This window comes from Mustela lutreola, chromosome 13 (assembly GCF_030435805.1).
Source record: "Mustela lutreola isolate mMusLut2 chromosome 13, mMusLut2.pri, whole genome shotgun sequence".
Lineage (NCBI taxonomy): Eukaryota > Metazoa > Chordata > Mammalia > Carnivora > Mustelidae > Mustela > Mustela lutreola.
Genome location: NC_081302.1, coordinates 75,796,553 through 75,815,821, shown reverse-complemented (window position 1 = coordinate 75,815,821; position 19,269 = coordinate 75,796,553). Strand labels below are relative to the sequence as shown.

At 42.1% G+C, this 19,269-nt stretch overlaps 1 long non-coding RNA gene across 2 annotated transcripts in view; it reads left to right on the top strand.

Annotated features, from left to right (window-relative positions):
* The first annotated feature begins 16,345 nt into the window (after positions 1 to 16,345).
* LOC131813996 (uncharacterized) overlaps positions 16,346 to 19,269 on the top strand; it is a 51,921-nt gene continuing 48,997 nt past the window's right edge. For both annotated transcript variants that reach the window (XR_009347079.1, XR_009347078.1), the window contains exon 1: positions 16,346 to 16,732. This is a non-coding gene — a long non-coding RNA (uncharacterized LOC131813996). The remainder of the gene's footprint in view (positions 16,733 to 19,269) is intronic.

Sequence of the window (19,269 nt, the reverse complement as noted above, 5' to 3'; positions counted from 1 at the left end):
CCCTGCTTCCCCCTCTCTCTCTGCCTACCTCTCTGCCTACTTGTGATCTCCATCTGTCAAATAAATAAATAAAATCTTTTTTAAAAAATAAAATAAAATAAAATAAAATAAGAGATGAGAGTTATACCAAAGAATAACCTTTCCTTAATACCAAAAAGAAAAATAAAAAACATGAAAATACTCCAAATATATGGTAACAGCAATCTAGAGGCAAGGATAGAATTACAGCTTAATGAAATACACTTCAAATATCAATAGCCAAGGACAGACAGGACCTTCTGGAGCAAGAACTGAGAGGCATAGAAAGGCTAGACTTCTAATTTCACCCCTTCACCCAAAACCAAAAGAATTCTTTTTTTTTTTTTTAAGATTTTATTGATTTGATAGAGATCACAAGCAGATGGAGAGGCAGGCAGAGAGGGAGATAGAGGGAAGCAGGCTCCCCGCTGAGCAGAGAGCGGGATGCGGGGCTCGATCCCAGGACCCTGAGATCATGACCCAAGCCCAAGGCAGCGGCTTAACCCACTGAGCCACCCAGGTGCCCCAAAACCAAAAGAATTCTTACTGATGACCCCCACGAATACACTGGGGAGGGACAAGCTGTTCAAATGGCTTCCCTTTTTCCCCCTTTCTGTCTGACAAACAGCAACAACAGAGAAACAAGTGAGCATATCACAAGAAACAGTCTCAAATCTGAGAATATTCTCTCCATGGGCATTGGGATTCTTGGTTCTAGCATTTTAGCAAGATCTCAGAAGAGAGAAAGCAATCACATAGCCTAGCAGATACTGCTCAGCCCCCTAAACTCTCCCCTTCCCACTCTCCTCTCAGTCCTATTTAAAAAAATACAATATGCACAGCTTAACCCTCAAACTATAATTTGGAGGAGAAAAGCTATTTTTAGATACAGTGGAAAAGGAGTAATAAAAAAAAAAGTCACCTACTTTGTAACAGAGAAAATACAAGGTCTGGACAGAATTGCTCAAGATAAAGAAAAAAACCAGCATGACAACTATGCAAATATGCTGTATGCGGGAATGAAAGAAAAGAAGCCAGGGGAAGAGAGGCAACAAGCAAGCACAAGACCAGCAAAGACTTAACTTAGGAGAACACTTCACTCAAATAAAAGAAGAAAACTCCTTCTGATCTCTTTACGCTAGAGAATAATTCCTTTTTAAACCCATGAAACAATAAAACAAGAACTTAACGATGGTATGGCAAATGTGGAGAAGATAATGCTATATGTTCACCAAAGCTTGGGTAATTTCCTTCCTCCCAGCACACAGATATTTTGCATTTCTTTGTTCTTGTAGTTCCTATGACCATTCTGGGCAAAGAGCATGCATTCTGGTAATAAACGTAGAGAGCATGACCTGCATCAATTCCAGGCCAACTGCAACCAATTTGAGGTCAGCAGATATGAATTCTTCATGCTGAAATTTCTCCTGCTAAGGCAATTTAGCCTGTGACAAGACTTCTGAGATGCAAATATCTTGGGCTCTGAGTTATCTCAGGACAGGAACTACCCTGGAACACTTTGCATGAGAAAGAAATAAAACTGTAAGTGATAAACCCCTGAGAAGTTGAGGCTAATTAGTTACTGTAGCATAACTGAGCTCACCCTACTATCTTGAAACAACAAAATGAAGTGTAAAAAGAATCTACAGGCACAAGAAAACCAATTGGCAGCCAAATAACATCATTATATGACAGGTATATAAATTAGGAACAAAGAGAACAGACAGGTACCACTGAAAACCTGATTATTAACATAAAGGAAAGTCTTAAAACATTTGAAATAATATATGCAAAAAAGACAACCATATAACGGAAACTAATGAGAACTCAAAGAAGTAAAGAAAGATTAGTTTACTTCAACTTAAGACAAGATTAGTTTACTTCAACTTAAGACAACGGATGTCCCTGAAGTAAAGAATGGGTGAAAAATTACAAAATTAAAGAATCTTTAAAAATTAAAGAGAATATTTATTCGAATTATGTAAGAAAATTTTTATAAAATAAAAACCTGACCCACACATCAAGAGGACAAATCGTTTTTCAGGAAAATTTAATACAGTATAACACCAAAGAGATACATTCTAATGTAACTATTGAACTTTAAGGATAAAGAAATAATTTATCAGGTTTTTGGGCAGAAAGGCCAATTACTTCCAAGAAACAGAAATTAGGCTGGCCACAGGGCTCTCCTCATGACCTTGGGGGGCAGAAGACAGCAGAGTACTCCCTTCAAAGATCTAAGGGAAGGGATATTGGAAAAGGCCAATGGGTGTCATTCAGGGAGAAAGGCTAGGGCAGACATTTCTCGAAAATGGTGGAATTCAGGGAATACAGTCCTATGACACTTCATGGGGAAAGCTAGATGACTTGACAACAAGTTCCAGCCAATTAAAAAAATTAATCAAATAGAAGAACTCAGGAATGAGGAAACTGTGGTAAAGGATTTAAAGTGAACACCATTTGAAGACATGCATACATTGATACGAACATAGTCAACAGCTTCAGGAAACACATTACTTACTAGAATGTAAATATTGCAAATTGGGGCAAAGATCAGGAGGGGAGGAAAAACAGGAGGAAATAAAATATTTTCATGTCAGACAGACAACTGATACTGTCTAAAATTTGAAAAAAAAAAAAAAAAAAGATAATTAAAATCAGAATGAGGGTACCTGAGTTGCTCAGTCAGTTAAGCATCTTCCTTTGGCTCAGGTCAAGATTCAGGTCCTCCAGTGGATCACCCTACACTGGGCTCCCTGTCAGTGGGGAGCCTGCTTCTCCATTTCCTCCTGCCTGGTGCCCCCCCCCCCGCCCCCCACCGTTTGTGCTCTCTCTCACTCTCTGTCAAATAAATAAATAAAATCTTAAAAAAATAAAAAAAGACAGTTAAAAAAAGCACAATGGATATAATACCTTAATGTTTTAAGAAATTTTTCTTCTTAACCTACAGGAAAATTTTAAAGGAATTATCTCTCTTATCTGCAATTTATTTTCTCTTTAACCTCTTTTTTCTTGAAAAAATTCAAATAAAATGAACAAATTTGTAACTATGCCTATTTATCTTTCTAAAAATAGTATTTATAAATAACCATTCATCCATCATTCATCAGTCTTTCTATTGCATTTTTTTGTATGAATGCATTAAGAATTGTCTGGAATAAATATTGATCTAGTTCATGATGGTTTTTTTCTTAATGGTGAGGTTTGGAGTAGGTTTAAAAAAAAACTTTCATTTTTACACATGAAAATGCTCAACATCACTCAACATCAGGGAAATGAAATCAAAACCACAATGAGCTATCACCTTACACTTGTCAGAATGGCTAAAATCAAAAACATAAGAAACAATAAGTGTTGGCAAGGAAGTGGAGAGAAAGGAAGCCTTGTGCTCTGATGGTGGGAATGCAAACTGGTGCAGCCATTGTGGAAAACAGTATGGAGGTTCTTCAAAACGTTTAAAATAGAGCTACCCTATGATTCAGCAGTTATACTACTTGGTATTTACTCAAAGCATACAAAAATCCTAATTCAAAAGGATACATGCACCCCTGTGTTCACTGCAGCATTATTTACAATAGCCAAATTATGGAAGCAGCCCAGTGTTTATCAATAGATGAACGGGTAAAGAAGATGTGGTATATAAAATGGAATATTATTCAGCCCTAAAAAGAATGGAATCTTGCCATTTGCAACAACATATAGAGCTAGAGAGTATAATACTAAGTGAAATAAGTAAGTCAGAGAAAGACAAATACCATATGGTTTCACTCATATAACAAAACAAATAATCATGGGAAGAAAAGAGAGCCAGAGAGAGAAACAAACCAAGAAACAGATCTTAACTATAGAGAACAAACCAATGGTTACCAGAAGGGAGGGAGGGATAGCTGAAATAGATAAAGGGATTAAGGGTACAGTTATCATGATGAGCACTGAGCAATGAATAGAATTGAATAACTCTATTGCACACCTGAAACTAATATAACACTGTATGTTAACTATACTGCAATTAAAACTAAAAACTTAGTGAGTAAATAACAGTAAAAAAAAAAAGACTTTCACTTTTATACTTTGAGCCTATATTTTTTTAAAGATGTTATTTATTTGTTAGAGAGAGAGAGAGAGAGATACAGAACACAAGGAGGGGGAGCACCAAGCAGAAGGAGGAGCAGACTCCCCACTGACCAGGGAGCCCCCTTGAGACTCAATCTCAGGACCTCGGGCTCATGCCCTGACCCAAAGGCAGATGCTCAACCTACTGAGCCACCCAGGCATCCCTAAAAATATTTTTCAATATAAGAGTATAACCCTAAAATTATGTAGTAATTGGACATTAAAAAAACAAAACAAGTAGGAAGATTTTTTTTTTCTTGAGTAGTTTCAGGCAACAGTTATTAACCATATTTTTGTGAAACTCCGGTATTCAGGAACTGTACTGAAGTTTTGAGCAGAAATTTTCCAAAAAATACCAAATTAATGGAAACTTTTCCTCTATTAATTTTTTTCTATTTAAAATATTTTATCAACTATTTCTCATAACTTTGATACCTCCTTCCACCTGTTTATACAACAAGCTAGGCTAAGATGGCATACAATTTTGCCAGAAAATTCTGTGAAGACCTGATCTTTGAAGCCAGACTGCCTGAACTCAACTCCAGGTCTCTCATCTCCTTGTTGAGTGGTCCTAGACTACAGGCCAATGACACAGGAAACTTAAGCTTCTGGACCCTTCATGCAAGGTCCTCACTCAATTTGTTTTCATGGGTTTGAGTTCCTTTTCTTAACGGTAGCCTCTAAAATTGCATACGCATCTGGCACACAAAACCAGATCTGCCTCTGTTTGGTGTAAAGTACTTACCCCCTCTGAATATCAGTTTACTCTTCTGTAAAATGAGGATAATCACGGTATGATAGTATTAACCTCATTGTGAGGAATTATATGAGATAATAGCAAAGCAAGTAGTGTAGGAACACACAGTAAATAACACTCAATAAACGATAGCTATTGTTACGATCACCATCATCATTATTGAATTTATTGTCTTAATTTTAACATGTTATTCATGGTATTCTTCCAAGAACTCCACGATAGGCAGGAGCTCCTCTATCTTTATAAGCCTGAGAGTCCCTGTTTGGAAGGTCCAGCTATTTGGATACAGAGGCTCTGGACCCCCTGTAAGCTTTACAATCCTACTAAATAATGAAGTCTTAAGATGACCTGGGGTGACAGCCTTTGGTTATTATAGGGGAGAATTACTTGGAATCTTCGAGACTGAGATCTATAAAAACACAAATTTTATAGTAGTTTTCCTTTCAGTGCAATAACATTAATAAAATATTTTCTAACTAAATGAATCTAGAGAACATAGACAATGTTTTTTAGGACATGCTCTTTTTGTACCTTAGTTAGAACTATTTTTATAAGATGTTCATGATTCTTAAATGGCAATAGTTATGACTGCTATACTCTGGCCCCAGACATGTATTCCAAATGTGTCCCCTACCCCACCAATGGGTCCATGTCACCTTTAGTTGATAAGTGGAGGCAAGAATGTTTTGAAAGAAATGTTCCATTGTCTTTCATGTAATTAAAGACAGAAAGTTGTGACATTTCAATGCTCTGAGGTAATGTCTCAGGGACACAAAGAGTGACATGGGAATGTATATCTAGCCATCAGAGGGCAGAAGAAAGCAACCAGAACAAGTTTTAGAGGTAAAATACAAAGATAGAAGTTTGATATGAAGAGACTCCTTTGCTGGTTTAAAAAGTCGACATTTGGGCACCTGGGTGGCTCAGTGGGTTAAAAAGCCTCTGCCGTTGGCTCAGGTCATGATCTCAGAGTGCTGGTATCAAGCCACGCATTGGGCTGTCTGCTCAGCAGGGAGCCTGCTTCCTACACCACCGCCCCCCACCACTGCCTGCCTTTCTGCCCACTTGTGATCTCTGTCTGTCAAATAAATAAATAAATAAATAAGTCAACATTTACTAAGCGAAAGAAGTCATTTCGAAAAGGCTAGAAACTCTGTTTCCAACTGTATGACATTTTGGAAAAGGTGAAACTATGGAGACAGTAAGAAGATCAGTGGATGCTAATGTTAGTGCTGGGAGGGAGGGATGAATAGCAAAGAAGAGAGGATTCTGGGGCAGTGAAACTACCCAGCATATACCATAACTGTGGTGGCATATCCTTATCCATATGTCCAAACCCACCATATGTACAACACCAGGATAAGCCCTATTGTACACTATGGGTTTTGGATAATCACTTGTGTCAATGTACGTTCATCAGTTCTAACAAATATGTCACTCTGGTAGGGGATGTGGATAGTAGAAGATGCTGTGTGTATGTGAGGGGCATGACCACACATGTCAGGGGATATATGGGAACTCTCTATAATTTCTGTCCAAGTTTGCTGTGAATCTAAAACTGCTCCTAAAAATAAGGTCTATTAGGGTTTTTCCTCTAAGATCAGGAAAAAGACAAAGGTTTCCAGTTTCAATTTTATTCAACATAGTACTGGAAGTCCTAGCCACACAGAGAAGATAAAGAAATAAAAGGCATCCATATGGGTAGAGAAGAAGTTCAACTGTCACTATATAGTTAAAAAAAAACTATTAAAAGTAATAAATGAACTCAGTAAAGTTACAGGATACAAAATTAATACACAGAAATTGGTTGTGTTTCTATACACTAATAAAGTACAAGAAAGAGAAATTAAGGGAACAATCCCACTTATAATTTTTTTATTATTATCATTTTTTTAAGATTTTTTTTTATTTATTTACTTGAGAGAGAGACAGTGAGAGAGAGCATGAACGAGGAGACGGTCAGAGAGAGAAGCTGACTCCCCACGGAGCTGGGAGCCGGATGCAGGACTCGATCCCGGGACTCCAGGATCATGACCTTAGCCGAAGGCAGTCGTCCAACCAACTGAGCCAGCCAGGCATCCCAATCCCACTTATAATTATACCAAAAAGGATAAAATGACTGGGAATAAATTAACAAAGGAAATGAAACCCTGGATTCTGAAAAATATAAAATATTGATCAAAAGAAATTGAAGACAACATACATTGAAAGACATTCCACATTCCATGACTGGAAGAATTAATATTGTTAAAATGTCCACACTATCCAAAGCAATCTACAGATTCAATGCAATCCCTAGCAAAATACCAACAGCATTTTTTCACAGAACTATAATAAATAACACTAAAATGTGTCTGAAAACACACACACACACACAAAAACCCAAATGGTCAAAGTAATCTTGAGAAAGAAGAACAAAGCTAGATGTATCACAAAATTCTGGATTTTAAGATATACTACAAAACTATAGGAATCAAAATAGAACAACATTGGCAGAAAAACAGATGTATAGATCAATAGAAAGAATAGAGCCCAGAAATAAACTCACGATTATATGGTCAATTAACCTACAACAAAGGAGGTAAGAAAATACGAGGGGAAAAAGACAGTCTCTTCAATAAATGGCACTGGGAATACTAAACAGCTCCATATAAAAGAATGAAACTGAACCACTTTCTTTTGCCATACACAAAATAAACATAGAATGGGTTAAAGACCTAAATGTGAGACATGAAACCATAAAACTACTAGAAAAAAGCATACCCATTGATGCCTCTGACATTAGCCATAAAAATATTTTCCTAGCTATGTCTCTTTAGGCAAGGGACACAAAATCAAAAATAAACTATTAGGACACCAAAATAAGTAGCTTTTACACAACAAAAGAAATCATCAACAAAGTGAAAAGGCAACCTACTGAATTGGAGAAGATATTTGCAAATGATATATCTGATAAGGGGTTAATATTCAAATTATTTAAAGAACTTATAGACCTCAACACCAAAATAAAAATAATCCAATTTAAAAACAAGTAGAGGACCCAAATATACATTTTTCCAGAAAAGACATACAGGTGGCCAGCAGATACATGAAAATATGCTCAATATCTCTCATCATCAGGGAAATGCAAATCAAAACCACAATGAGACATCAGCTCTGTCGGAATGGCTAGAATAATAAAAAAAAAAAGAAATAACAAGTGTTGACAAGGATATGTAGGAAAAAGAATGCTCAGGTACTGTTGGTGGGAATACAAATTGGTACAACAACTATGGAAAACAGTATGGAGTTTCCTCAATAAATTAAATATAGAAATGCCATATGACCCAGTAATTCCACTACTGGGTATTTTGTCTCCCCAAAAAGAAAACACTAACTCAAAAAGATATATGCTCCCTAATGCATATGTTTATTGCAACATTATTTACAATAACCAGGATATGGAAGCAACCTAAGTGTCATAGATGGATGAATGGATAAAGAAGATGACACACACACACACACACACACACACAGTGTACTATTACTCAGCCCTAAGAAAGGATGAGATCTTGCCACTTTTGACAGCATGGATGGACCTAGAAGGTATTAAGCTAAATGAAATAAGTCAGATGTAGGAAGAAAATACCGTATAGTTTCACTTATACATGGAATCTAAAAGTAAGACAAACAAATAAATAAAAAGCAGAGTCAGACCCATAATAGTGGAGAACAAACTGATGGTTGCCAAAGGGGAGGGGTAGGGATAGACAAAAATGGGTCAAGAGTAGGAGATATAGATTTCCAGTTCTGGAGTGAGTAAGTCACAGGATGAAAGGTACAGCAAAGGGAATATAATCTATGATATGTAATAGTGTTGTCAGATGACAGAAGGTGACTACACTTGTGGTGGGCACAGTACAATGTATAAACTTGCTGAATCACTGTGCTGAACATCTGAAACTAATGTTAACATTGTCAACTCTACTCCAATTAAAGGATTAAAAAATACCAAATTCTATTAAAAAATTTTAACCTAATTTTTTAAAAGATTTTTATTTATTTATTTGACAGAGATCACAAGTAGGCAGAGAGAGAGGAGGAAGCAGGCTCCCTGCTGAGCAGAGAGCCCAACATGGGGCTCGATCCCAGGACCCTGGGATCACGACCTGAGCCCAAGGGAGAGGCTTTAACTCACTGAACCACCCAGGCGCCCCCAAAATTTTTAACCTATTTTTAAAAAAATGAATCTTCAGGATCTTGATTCCCTAATTTGTGGGTAATTTGTAAACTTGACTCTTCACTATTTTTAGCAGTCACCGAAATCTGAAGCTTAATTTTGGTCACTCTTTCCCAGGGTCTGCCAAACAGGGACAACTACATATTAGTACCATAAAATGTACATAATGCTATTATGTTGTTAAAAAAAATGAAAAGAAAACATACATTAAAAACAAAAAGTGGCAAGTCCTATGAACGGAAACAGAGAAACTTTCACCTTAAAGAGGTGATTAATTTAGCAATTTAAGGAAATCTACACTATGCATTCAGTTTTCACTATTTGTAGACTATGCTTACTGTAACCCGGAAGTAATCCTGATTCATAATATTTAGCAATAGTTACCTTCTTATTCACCTTGGGAGTTTTCTTTACCTAGTCTCCTTCTTTTCACAAGCTTCTTTCCTTAATTTGCCTTAATATATTGATCTATATATTTAGGAGAGCGTAAACGAATTTTTAGTTCTTGAGACAGAGTAGGCTGCAGGTTTTCCTCGATCGCTCTGAAGCGCTCTTAGAGCCCAAATGTTGACTGAAACAGCTCAGTCAGGTAAAAAAATAAAATAAGAAGAAAAAAATTTAAAAATTGCAGGGATGCTTGGGTGGCTCAGTCAGTTGAGCACCTGACTCTTGGTTTCGGGTCAGGTCATGCTTTCAGGGTCATGAGATCAAGTTGAGAATCTGTTTGAGATTCTCTTTCTCCCTTTCCCTCTGCCCCTCCCCGCCACACTTGCACACGTGTATTCTCTCTCTCTCAAATAAATAAATATTTTTTAAAAGAAGCTGTAGAGGAGGTCTGGGTGGTAGGGATTTAGATTAAGATATAAAAACAGCACATACCTCGGGGTGCCTGGGTGGTTCAGTGGGTTAAAGCCTCGGCTTTTGGCTCAGATCATGATCCCGGGGTCCTGGGATCAAGCCCTGCATTGGGCTCTCCGCTCAGCAAGGAGCCTGCTTCCTCTTCTCTCTGCCTGCCTCTCTGCCTACTTGTGATCTCTATCTGTCAAATAAATAAATAACATCTTTAAAAACAGCACATACCTCGTAGGGGTATTGCAAGGAAAAGGCATGTGGGTGCTTAACACCCTCCGCCCATTGTAGGTGCTCAGTAAGGCTTCCCCGTTAAAATGATTCATCTGTCAACCTACTCACTCTGCCTGTACTCCTTCCTTCCTTTTCTTTTCTTTCTTTCTTTTTTTTTTTTTTTTAAAGATTTATTTATTTATTTATTATCAGAGAGAGAGAGAGAATACCAGCAGAGGGGTCGGGTCGAGGGAGGGGGAGAAGCAGACTCCCCACTGAGCAGGGAGCCTGATGGATATGGGACCCAATCCCAGCATCCTAGGATCATGATCTGAGCCAAGTCAGGCACTTAGCCAACAGAACCAGCCAGCGCCCCGCCTGTCTTCCTTAATGATTTAAATTTCCAGGCGCTTGAGTCTTGATGGCCCTGTCAGTCGTGTGGATGGGTTTGCATCAGACAGAGTGACCAGGTGTGTGTGCATAGATGTGCATGTGTGACTGTGAGAGTGTGTATGTGTGTGTGCGTGCACCTGACTGGAGACGGGTGCAGGCATGTCTGATACTTGAACGTGAACTCCGACTTCAAATGGCAAAGAACCTTGTTAAAAAAGACGGCCAGATGTAAATTCTTCTTCTGATAAGGAAGAAGGCTACCGCAGTGCTCCTGTTGCTGGCCTGGACCTGTCATTTCACTTTTCTCCATTCAGAGCCCTTGGGAGGGAAACAAAGAGGGCAAGAGAGAGGCAGAACAGGCATCTTTATAAAAAGGCTCCATATACATGGGTAAAGGAGAGCCTTTCTGTTAGTATGAACCCAGAGTTAATGCAGGCAAAGAGCTGGTGGGAGAGGTGTTATAGGACTGAAAAGCTAGAAGTGAGTTAAAAAGTTGTTTCCCCCTCAGATACATACATGTAGGACCAGGGACAACGCAGCTGGAGAAGGGAAACAAAGTCAAGTAATTTCATTTTTACTATCTTTTCTCCACGTGTTTTAATTAACCCATGTTCTAAGTAATAAAATAAGTTTGAATTCATTTATAGAACATAAACTACCGAGGAAAGGGTAGAGCTATTTAGATGAAAGTTTTGTTGTTGTTGTTGTTTTTTAAGATTTTATTTATTTATTTGACAGCGATCACAAGTAGGCAGAGAGGCAGGCAGAGAGAGAGGGGCAAGCAGGCACCCTGCTGAGCAGAGACTGATGTGGGGCTCCAGGACCCTGGGATCATGACCTGAGCCAAAGGCAGAGGCTTTAACCCACTGAGCCACCCAGATGCCCCAAGATGAACGTTTTAAATATTATGGACTATTGACATTAGGAGGGCTGCATACTCCTCTTTAATATTCATGCTTTAGATTTTTTTTTTATGCTTAAGATTTTTGAAGAATGTTTCATACACCAAGCATTTCTATATTCGAGGACTCTTTTTTTATACGTGTAATTCATGAAAGGCATGTGGCTTTTAAGACTGAGTCATTCTTTGACTCAGTGAGTCAAACTTGTCAGGGAAACTAGCCATTGGAAAACCTAAGTTATCACTGCTCTCCAGATGGCAGCTTGCCTAAAATGTCAGCAGATTACCCAGGAGAAAAGAAGCAGACTTGGAATCTGGCCTTGCAGACTAAAACCTGAAAGGTGCTTGCAAACATCACAGGGTATTTCAAGTCTTGTCGTGACTCACATGTTTCTCTTTTTTCAGGGCTGTAACTATGACCCTTGGTTGAGATCTATATCTATATCTATATATTTATGTATTTATTTTTATTATTATTTTTTAAAATTTAAACCTGCCTCCTTTTCAGAAAGGTTTCGAGCTGTCATCGGGTCCAGTGGGGAAATGGTCAGATACTCACGATAAGCTGATGCCCACAAAGGAAAGTCAAGCTCCAGAAAGGAGAAAAACAGAAACTGAGAGGATTCGCCAATGCTAAGGATGTTTGTGTCAGAGGTAGGTGCCCACGGGTTATCAGAATCTTTAGGCCAGGTCCAAGAAATTAATCAGCCGTGGGGAAAGGAGCCAAGGATGAAGTAACTGGACACTGGAAAATACAGGCAGAACAGCACAGTAAGATGTCAGGGTGAGCACACTTCTCAGGGAGGGCGGAGGCAAAGGGTGTCTGATAGGGTTCCCCACCAGGTCTCAGTCTCAGCACCAGAGTTCTAGAAAAGAGACCTAGCAACCGTTCTAGAAGGAAAAGATTACTAGGGAGGAAACCAGGGTAGGAAGATGAAGGGTAGGGGCTGGGGAAGAACCAGATCAGTGGCCCAGGAATAGAAAAGGAAATGGAGGCCAGTGGTAGGATACCTCAAATAGTAAGACGGGGTATGTTATTAGCTCCCTGACTGAATGAATTTCTTTCATATAGACTTCTACTGAATGGAGCCAAGGAACAGCTTTACCGATATGTTTCAGCAACCCACGAGGAACATAAAAGATTCATCTCTAGTCACCCACACAAGTTAAGCCAACATGAACAGTCCATTGGAAAGCAAGCTGAAATGTGACTATTCTGCATTTGCCAGCTGCTAGGGAGCCCTGAAATCCTCCTAACTGAAGGTTATCAAAGAAGCTCCAGAGCTCATTAAGCCCCTGACTTATTTAGCTTAAATTTGGGCTAATCCTTTGGTGAGAAGTCTATGGGGGAAGAGCCTGCCTCTAGAACACTGGCAGCAACAAAGTAGGTGGAAACACCAGGAAGATGTGTGGACAGATGGAGCCTTAGGAATCTGGGTGCAGACAACTATTTCCATTGAAGAGAACAGAAGATTCAAACCCTTCCTCATTTTCCCCAGCTCTGAGCATTTCTTTTCTGAAAAGTTTTCTTCTTTCTTCTAGTTCATAGATCATGTTCAGAAAGCTGTTTTTTGAGGATTAGTGACAGGGAAAGTTCAATTTTAAATATTTTCCCCTATGAATAGCTTTGGGATAGCAATCTGCGTTTGCCTGTTGTTGTCATTCACCTGAGATAGATGTTTGCAAAATGGTCCTAAACCGTGGGACCACAAATACAAAAGTCATTCTAGTAGAAGGTTTTTCTCCACTGATCCCTTAAAGCCACCCATGTAATACCATTGGAAAGCTGCCACTGGAGGGCATTAGACATCATTTAATTTACTACATGATGACTTTTTGACCTCTGCATTCATATCACCAGGTTACTTGCTAGTTTATCCCTATTACCACCATCAAACATTCACTGATCTATTTCCAAGTGAAGGAAATGATGATTGAGCAGCAGATCCAAAGTGATCTTCTAAGGCGCTCATTGTCCCGTTGAAACAAATACATGAAACCTGGGGTAAATTCAAATCAGACTTGCATGCACTCTGAAAAAGCCATGGTGAGACAAGATCAACAATGTTTTCAGGGACAGTATTTTGCAAAAGCAGCTAGGACCTCTTAAGGAGCAAACTCACAGTGCCATACAGGGTTTTTTGCACATTCTGCTGGACAAGTCTCACTGCATCAAGACTAACCATAAGAACCAGCCAACATTTTCATTATTACAAAATATTTGTTGAATAATTAGGATGCAACCAATTTATGCCTTTTTAGAGATCGCTCCATCTGTTTCTCCCCAAATTTATTTCTATGGACCACAAAGCTGTAATCTCTTCTCTAAGCTTACAAATAAAATAATATGTAAATACACAATATAATATGATCAATCATCCATTCATTCAAAGCTTTAAGCAGCCTTGGCCTTTACTGGGTTCAGGACTCAGGACTCCAGCAACTGGGGATAATTTTCACATTACAAAGGGTTCCTTTTAGTGCTTCCCTAGAGGATTTAAATATTTAAGTGTTGCTTTGCAGACCATTAACTCTTGCAGTTGGAAGAGGAAGAAGGGATAAATGTGGATGGTCAGGGGGGAAAAAAGTAGATCTAAACCTGAAATGTCAGAAGCCAGTGCCAACAATAGACCACTGATCCCTGTCACTGATTTATCTCACTCATATAGGATAAAAGTCATCAACGTACATTGTTGACATTCCCTGTTTTGATCTTAACATCAGTTAGGCTTGTAGATAAACTAAAAAACTGAGCATTTAGAGGAATGACCAGATGGAACACGGGATTTTTAGAGCAGGGAAACTACTCTGTATGATACTATAATAGTGGACCCATGTCATTATACATGTATTTAAACCATGGGATGTACACCATAAGGGAACCCTAATGTAAACTATGGACGTGGGTGATAATGGCGTATCCATGTAGTTCATGGATTTTAACAAACGTGCCTCTCTAGTGGGGGATGTTGACCATGGCAGAGGCTCCACATATTTGGGGAGAGAGTTATATGTGAAATCTGTACCTTCTGCTCAATTTTCCTGCAAAGCCACAAGTGCTCTAAAAAATAAAGCCTACCAAAAGTGTGGGGAGTTTACAATTTGATGGTAAATAACATTTTCAACAATTAAATTCCTATAAAATGTTTGTCGAATTTGTTGCAAAAGATTAATGAGAAGGGGGAGGTATGCCTATAATAGATTTGAGATGGAGCCTCTGTCTTCCTCTCTGCATGGTCATCAAGGCAGGTAGAGGAGATGGGGATGGTACAGGTATTTCAGTTATTAACATACAGTGTAGTATGTGTGTGGTAGGAGTCTGCCTCCCCCCATGTATAGAGAATAGCATGTAAATGACACATGGTATAAATTTTGTGAGTATTTTCTGCAGTCAGCTGGCAGTATACCCCACCTACAAATGTGAACAGTACGAGATGGCAGTAGGGCTATCTAGGATAGGCACCAATGTCTCCATTTTTAGTAAACATTCAGAACGATAACTGCAGACAGAGAAGACTCCTGTCTGTCTCTATGATTTGGCAATCAAGTGTTAGTCCAAGAGACAAGAGACAGAGCAAAGGGAGCCACAATACCAAAATAGAAGTGCTAAGGGGAGTAGGATAATATTTACCAGCAATTTTGTAGACCTAACAGCTGTTCATATCTGTACATTTTGGGACCGCCCAGGCAACCCCTCCCAGTGCCCAAAGTTAGCCAACTTGGAGCATCCCGCTGGTACCTCCAGTGGCCAGGCAGACGGTGGGGAGGGTCTTTGGGGGAGCTGGGGGCTCCTTCTGCCAAGTTCCTCTTCCAAATAAAACGGGCTGCAAGAGGGCTCTGACTGCCACTTGGCACAGTCCGCCCTGCTGGCCCCAGTGGGAGGGTCACTGCTGAGACACCCAGCCCCATCTTATTGTTCAGCGCCGGGAGTTTCCTCCTTTGGCAGAGACCTGGAGCCCTGAGCTGAGCGGGAAGGGGACGGGCTGGGGCAGGACTTTGGGATGTCTATTGCTGCCGCTCCTTCCCCTCTCCGGGAGCTCGGGTTTCCCGGGGTGTGTGCGGATTCTCAATAAAAAGGGAAAAGCACGATCCAAGTTAATTTTCCAGCGCCGAGAGGAAATGCTGTTTCCTGCATCGTACAAAACTGGTGCCAACAAGACTGACACAGGAGCCCATTGTCCCGCTAACAATGCGGTGATGGGGGAAGGACGCCTGAGAAAACAGACCTCGGGCCGCCGTGAGCGTTTGATCTTTCCTCATAAGTGTGTGAGTGTGCCTGTGTGTGTGTGCCTGTGTGGCGTTAGGATGGGCTGGTAGAGCCAGGGCACAGCCCCTTTCCGTCCTGCCGTCGCTCCCCGGGCACGCTCCTGAAGATGCCCGGGGAGACCTGACTCTCTAAAGCGTCCACAAGACACAAGGAAAATGGGAAGGGCACGAAAACCCAGAAGAAGGCATGGAAATGGAAAGAAAGGAAAGGAAAGGAGAAGGGAACAGACAAGACTCACCCCAAAGTCCCCCACACCCCATGGGTTCATTACAAATCCTCCATCGGCCCGGGTCCGAGGCAGAATCGAAGGTCTCCCACCCCACCCCCGCCCGGGTGCCAAGCCCGCTCCTCCGCCGACCCGGAGCCGAGGGCGAGCCCACGCGGTGCGAGTGGCCGGGACTGTGGCTGGACTCGCCGGGAGCGCAGCCGTGCGTCGCCGCCGCAGGGAGGGAAGGAGGGAGGCCGAGGGGCAGCGGCTCACGGAGGAGTCCCTCGAGAGCCCAGCCGCCGGGCAGGGCTGACCCGCTGGTGACTCGGCCCAGAGAGCGCCCGGTGCGCCCCGATCCCCGCCTGGATGGGGTGGGGGGTCGCCCCCGCCCCGCACGCGCCGGGACGAGCGTCTGAGTTGGGGGCGCTCGGCGGGGACTTCCGCGGAGCAGGCGGGGGCGCGGGAGCAGCGCGCAGCTGTCCGCCCGGGTTCACCTGGGCGCCCGGGGTCACCGCCTCTGCCTGAGGACACGTTGCCGCGGGCTCCAGGGGACGCGGGTTCATCCCAGCGCCCAAGTGTAACCTCCCCGCCCTTCGCTCGCTCACGTAGTCCCGGGTTTCGGGACGCGGAGTGCTGGCGAGGAGGCCGCTCGCGGCCCCGGCGGGGCCGGGGGATAAACAATCGCACAGGATACACGACACCCTGGACTGTCACAAGTCCCTCGCAGGAAAAGATAAATAACATCTGAGGAGCCGCGGCGCAGCTTCCCCGGCCGGACAGAAACTCGGCGAGAAGTGAGTAAACAACAGAACCGGAGAGAGTTCACCGAGCCTTGGCGGCAGAGAGAATCCGACGCGGTGGCCCCCGCTCCCCCGCCCGGGCTCTCACGAGAGGGGGGTGAGGGCTAAGGAGGGGGTGGGGTTCTTCCAGGGGAAATGAGGGGGGAAACAAAACAAAACAAACCGCACACGGTTCAGACTTTGTCCTTTACACGGACCGACGCTTGTCACGTTCTGGATGCGAAGCCTGTTTCCTGGGCGTTGGAGGAAACCTTTCTGGAGCAGGGGTTGAGATGGAGGGGGTTTTCTGGAAGGGGAGGCTAAGGAAGAATTTCCTGAGGAAGCCACACTCTTCCCAAGGTTTGCTGCTTGGGCTCAGAGTTGTCAGGGACCTAAACCACCTTCAGGAATCTGTGGTTCTATGGGGATTTCTTAATGTTCAAGGAAACCTCCTCACCTATGTAAAGGCTATGCCCCTGGGGGAGGGGGTGGCCCGCGGGGAAAGGTAAGAGGGAACAAAATCCAAACCAGGGAACTGGAGATGCTCCGTGGGGCAGATAAAATATGCACACCTGAAGGGTTTACCTTTCTCCCGAGGGAGTTTGAGTGCCCAAAGCAGTCTTTCACCTTCTGTGAGGGAGCAAGGCACTTTTCCAGCCTCCTCTCTCCTCTTCTGCAAAAACGCACTTAGTTCCTAGACTGGCAATCTCCTCAGCCCAAGAAGTATCTCGTGGGAGGTGCAACAGCCTCTTGGACACTGCCAAAATTGCACTACAGGAGATCTATTACTCTGAAATAAGGCTACAGCCCAAGATGCAATTTCCCCGAGAGGATATCCATTCATTACTCAAGCACGCAGGTGTTATTTACCTGTTCCTGTAAACTGGGCTACTCCAGGAGCGCATTGTGTATTTCATAGTGATGTAGCTTTTCAATAATCCTTATGTCCATGTGAGTAAGTTTAGGTAATTGTTTTGAGATTAGGGAAAATGGATGAGGACTGTGAGGATGTGGTGAGAGTGTGGGCTGGCCTCTTACTAAACACAATTCACAGCAGACTGTGGTCTTCATCCCTCTGAATATTCTGACCGGTCCCTCAGCGGTCACGTACAGACATAGTGTACCCAGATTTCTAGATGTTCTTCAGGCTTTCTCATGCCAGTCATGCGGGCAACATGGGGACATCTGGACTGGATGCTAGTGCAAGTAGGTGAGTTCCTGACTTAGCCAGAGTTCTAGTTCTGATGGTTACACTCACAGAATCCTATGGGAAGCTTTCAGTGTGGTTCACAACCCACTCATCTGCTGTGAGCCTCTCCAGAAACAGCCCCATTTGTCTTTGTATTCACAGTGCCTGCCCAACTGCCTACATTGTGGGTACTCAACCAGTATGCATTGCTGAACAAAGATTTTGTAGGTCTGCTTATTAAATTTGGAGGTGACACAAAGTTGAGATGGTAAACATGATTATAAAATCAGAGTCACCCAAAGCCCTAGCAGATTGGAGTATTAGATGAATCTATAATAAGAACATTTAAAAAAAACATTTATTTATTTGAGCAAAAGCACAAGTTGGGGGGCAGCAGAGGGAGAGAGACAGAGGGAGAAGCAGACTCCCCACTGAGCAGGGAGCACATGTGGGGCTGGAGCACATGTGGGGCTTGATCCCAGGACCTTGAGATCATGACCTGAGCCAAAGGCAGATGCTTCACCAACTGAGCCACCCTGATGCCCCTATAATGAGAACATTTTAGGTCCTTCTCTTGAGTCTCCCAAAATTTAACTCTGCAAATACAGATTGGGGAAGATCAACTAAGTAGCCAGCCTAACAATAATAATGGCTGAGGGAAAGTTCCATGTGGGCATCACAGACCTCTGTCAAAAAAGTGACTGAGGCCCTGGATCAGAATCTACTCCACGTGTCCTAGATGTATGAGTTCTGGGATCGGTACTGAGCTCCTCAATATGGGAAGAGATTAGATATAGCTGTATCTGTTAAAAGGAGGGGGGCAGGATGGAGAAATACTCAAAATCATGTTGGGTGAGGATGGTCAAGAGAACTAGTGAAGTTTAGTCCAGGAGAGAGAAAGGACTTTAGGAGACAGGAGAGCTGCTTTCATATATATAATTTTTTTTTAAAGCTTTTATTTATCTATTTGACAGAGAGAGAGGTCACAAGTAGGCAGAGAGGCGGGCAGAGAGAGAGGGAGAAGCAGGCTCTCTGCTGAGCAGAGAGCCCCATGTGGGACTGGATCCCAGAACCCTGAGATCATGACCCAAGCCGAAGGCAGAGGTTTAACCCACTGAGCCACCCAGGAATTATGTGGGCCCCCATGCTCCAGTGAACCCTGAGATGAGAGTGATTGTCCACAGTTGGCAGTGTTCCTGATGACTGTACCTTTTAGTTACCCTGCCTCAGGGGGAAATGAGATCCCCAAAACAGAAATGACCAGAGCATAACCTGGATGACCCCTCACCAGGGCCATAGTAAGATGGGATTTAAGCATCCCTTGGGGCTGGGACAGAGAGGGCTTTTAGGATTCCTTCTACCA